A 4389-nucleotide genomic window follows, 5' to 3' on the forward strand; every position below is an offset into this window, starting at 1 on the left:
AACGACCTTGAGTTGCCAGCTGTCTCCAGCAGTGTTCGAAGAATCTTGAACGTGACTGTACCTACTTTACTGCTAGGTGAACAGGGACTAATGGGGGCTAGGAAGTAAGTCCAAACAACTCCCACCGGCCCGGGAATCGAACCCGTGACATCTCGCTTACGAGGCAAGAACGGTGCCGCTTCTACAACCGGTCCCCCCTTTTAAAACAATCATCAACAAACACAGAAGGGTACCCAAGGTTTTGTGCAATGGAACGAATGTGTTTAAATTCTTCATCAATAAATTCAGCGTCACAAATGCGCAGACATCTCAAAAATATAGCAGAAAAAAATAACATTTTGGTAGACTCATGATGACTCGATAAAAAATGTATGAAACTGTCTACCTGTGTAGGCTTTCTGTACACCTTAAATTTATAGTTATGGCCATTTCTAATGATAAGCATATCAAGGAATGGAAGGGATCCATTTATTTCTCTTTCAATTTTGAGTGTGATACTTGGGACAATATCATTAAGCTTATCTAAAACTTCCAATGTTCACTGTTTTTAGGCCAAAGACAAAGAACATCATCTACATATCTATACCAAGGAGGAATAAAGTCCCCTATATTGGGTAGTAATCTAGACTCAAAAACTCCACATAAATACAGGATAGAGGAGCAGAAAGACAATTACCCATGCTGATGCCACCTGGATTACGCAGTTCAGTTCTGGTCACCGTATTACAGAATGGATATAGAATCCTTGTAAAGAATCCAGCGGAGAATGACAAGACTAATCCCGGGCATTAGAAACCTTGAGTATAGAGACAGGTTAAAGCATCTTAATTTGCATTCCCTCGAGAGACGTAGAGAGAAGGGCGACATGATAAATGGAAGTCAGGGCTAAACAAAGGGGACATTAAAAAGGTTACTCAAACTATCCAACCAGGAGCGAACTCGTAACAATGGTTTTAAATTAGACACATTTAGATTTAGGCGCGAAATAGGTAAACACTGGTTTGGAAACAGAGTAGTGGATGAATGGGACAAGTTTCCAAATATCATCATTAACTCAAACACACTGGATAGCTTCAAACACAGGTTGGATGCTTATATAAGCAATAGGGGTTGGGTGTAAATGGGACTGCCCAGTATGGGCCAATAGTCCCGCTGCAGTTTCCTCCATTCTTATGTTCTTATGTACTGTTTGTGGATCATGGTGACTGTCTTCATTCATTGACATGTCCAAGATTGGCCTGTGTAAAATATACATTTATATTGCCTATAGATAAAAATATAAGACATTCTATATCATGTATAACAGGACGACGTGATACATTTATATAAGAGATAAATAACCAGTTAGTTTTACTTTATACTTACACAAACATTTTGTAGGAGCTCAGATATATAACATTTGTCTTACCGTCAAGGGAAAGTGGCCGACACGATGGTTCCACGATGTACAATAGTTGTCAGGCCGAGGTGCTGCAGCAGAATGACTGTCCTGGAGGCCCGACCAAAGGTTTTATGGCGAGTGACTGGTATGCTTGTTTTCAATTCGTTCATTTTATTGATTGACGATACGAAAGAGCCCTTTGAATGGACGAGAATCTGATTAACCTTTATTTGGTTAGCTGGATCCATAGCTTATATAAATTGCTAAAAATGGTGTTGTTATTTCTTACATATTCTTCAAGTAACATATTATAAATGAACCTGTAAACTACACAGGAAAATCAATGTCAATAATTATCTCCTCTCGGTGTCGGGTTTCGAACTGGAACCACCATAAATGTTAGTCAGGGAGCATATCAACTAGCGACCAGCCCATCGAAACCCGAACCCAAAGGTTAATATTTTTTTTACACACACACACACACACACACACACACACACACACACACACACACACACACATATATATATATATATATATATATATATATATATATATATATATATATATATATATATATATATATATATATATATATGCTGGTAACTACATAACTACATGCATAACTAAATATGAACTTTGTAAAATTGTTTCGCGATGATTATAGCGTAGAGATTTTGTGTAGACTATTTTTTGAGGGAAATAATGAAATAAGGTGCATCGTTTCTGCTAAGTTTATTTTGCGTGTCAGTGCTTCCAAAACTGATAGGCGAGGAAGGTATGTGTATGATAAGTTTCATTATAGCTGTATGTAAAGCTAAATATCCCTGTGTTTGTGAAGTTTGTATCTTTCTTAAAGCAGGATAAACATGTTGTATTTTTGCTGTCTTTACAGCCTTGGTAAAATATTGATAGCACTCACAAGGAACATTACAGATATGTCAGAACAGAGATGAAACCTTTTTTGTATATTTCAGGTTAACAACTTTGACACAGTAGAGATGAGGGCGACCTTCACAAGTTGAAGAGCCTGTTACAGATGACCTCGCCACACAGCACCACAGCTCCGAGGACGTGACCAAACACCGCCACCACTAACATTCCCTGAAACGTTAGATGCGAAACTATTACCTGATGAACCAAAACCATGTTACACATTTCGATTCATCTACAATGATTTGCCGAATCAACTTCTTAATTACGGGCCCCATAGGTATATAAATCTACTACCTCGTATTTACTAATTGTTTTACTTTCGTATGCTGCCACTCTCACTTAATGTACTACTTACGAGATAATAGTATTGTACTCTACATTAACGATTTTTTTGCTACAGACACATTACCCAGATGTTATCAAGAGAAAGAGAAGTGCTGACGGTGATCTTGGTGGGAGAAGTAACACAAGATGTAGAGTTCGGTATGTTGAGCTCCATCCACTGATCCACCAACCCAGCCTCCGTCACCGACATGATCCTGTATGTGGTAATTTGTGTTGAGATAAATAAAAACACATTCTAAGTTGGGCTATAATTGATTAATATATTAGTAATAGTAGAGTCATACTTAAAAACAACATTAATATTTAGTAATTTAAGGGACTGAACTAACGGGACAAATTCATTGCGATAAGGTAGAGTCAAAATATTCTTAAATGTAGGAATTTGCCGCCTGGTTTGAATACAGTGAAAGGATTTCTTAGCCCTTTTAAAACAATGATCAACAAACAATGAAGGATAGCCAAGTTTTTGTGCAATGGTGATAATGGATGATGTTATATGTAGTGATGATGGATGTTGTTATATGTAGTGATGATGGATGATGTTATATATTGTGATGATGGATGATGCTATATGTAGTGATGATGGGTGGTGTTATATATGGTGATGAAAGATGATGTTATATGTAGTGATGATGGATGATGTTATATATGGTGATGATGGATGATGCTATATGTAGTGATGATGGATGTTGCTATATGTAGTGATAATGGATGTTGTTATATGTAGTGATGATGGATGATGTTATATATGGTGATGATGGATGATGCAATATGTAGTGATGATGGGTGGTGTTATATATGGTGATGAAAGATGATACTATATGTAGTGATGATGGATGATGTTATATATGGTGATGATGGATGATGCTATATGTAGTGATGATGGATGTTGCTATATGTAGTGATGATGGATGTTGTTATATGTAGTGATGATGGATGATGTTATATATGGTGATGATGGATGATGTTATATGTAGTGATGATGATGGATGAGGTTATATGTAGTGATGATGGATGATGTTATATATGGTGATGATGGATGATGCTATATGTAGTGATGATGGATGTTGCTATATGTAGTGATGATGGATGTTGTTATATGTAGTGATGATGGATGATGTTATATGTGGTGATGATGGATGATGTTATATGTAGTGATGATGATGGATGAGGTTATATGTAGTGATGATGGGTGGTGTTATGATGTTATATATGGTGATGATGGATGATGTTATATGTAGTGATGATGGATGTTGCTATATGTAGTGATGATGGATGTTGTTATATGTAGTGATGATGGATGATGTTATATATGGTGATGATGGATGATGTTATATATGGTGATGATGGATGATGCTATATGTAGTGATGATGGATGTTGCTATATGTAGTGATAATGGATGTTGTTATATGTAGTGATGATGGATGATGTTATATATGGTGATGATGGATGATGCAATATGTAGTGATGATGGGTGGTGTTATATATGGTGATGAAAGATGATACTATATGTAGTGATGATGGATGATGTTATATATGGTGATGATGGATGATGCTATATGTAGTGATGATGGATGTTGCTATATGTAGTGATGATGGATGTTGTTATATGTAGTGATGATGGATGATGTTATATATGGTGATGATGGATGATGTTATATGTAGTGATGATGATGGATGAGGTTATATGTAGTGATGATGGATGATGTTATATATGGTGATGATG

General features: G+C 36.4%; 1 long non-coding RNA gene across 1 annotated transcript; it reads right to left on the reverse strand.

Annotated features, from left to right (window-relative positions):
• Positions 1-2101: 2101 nt before the first annotated feature.
• On the reverse strand, positions 2102-2852 carry LOC121873986. The gene is made up of 2 exons (XR_006090323.1): positions 2727-2852; positions 2102-2485 (listed from the first exon to the last, which is right to left on the reverse strand). It is a non-coding gene; the product is annotated as an uncharacterized LOC121873986 (long non-coding RNA).
• Between the last annotated feature and the right edge of the window lie 1537 nt (positions 2853-4389).

This window comes from Homarus americanus, unplaced genomic scaffold (assembly GCF_018991925.1).
Source record: "Homarus americanus isolate GMGI-L3 unplaced genomic scaffold, GMGI_Hamer_2.0 scaffold25827, whole genome shotgun sequence".
Taxonomy (NCBI): Eukaryota; Metazoa; Arthropoda; class Malacostraca; order Decapoda; family Nephropidae; genus Homarus; species Homarus americanus.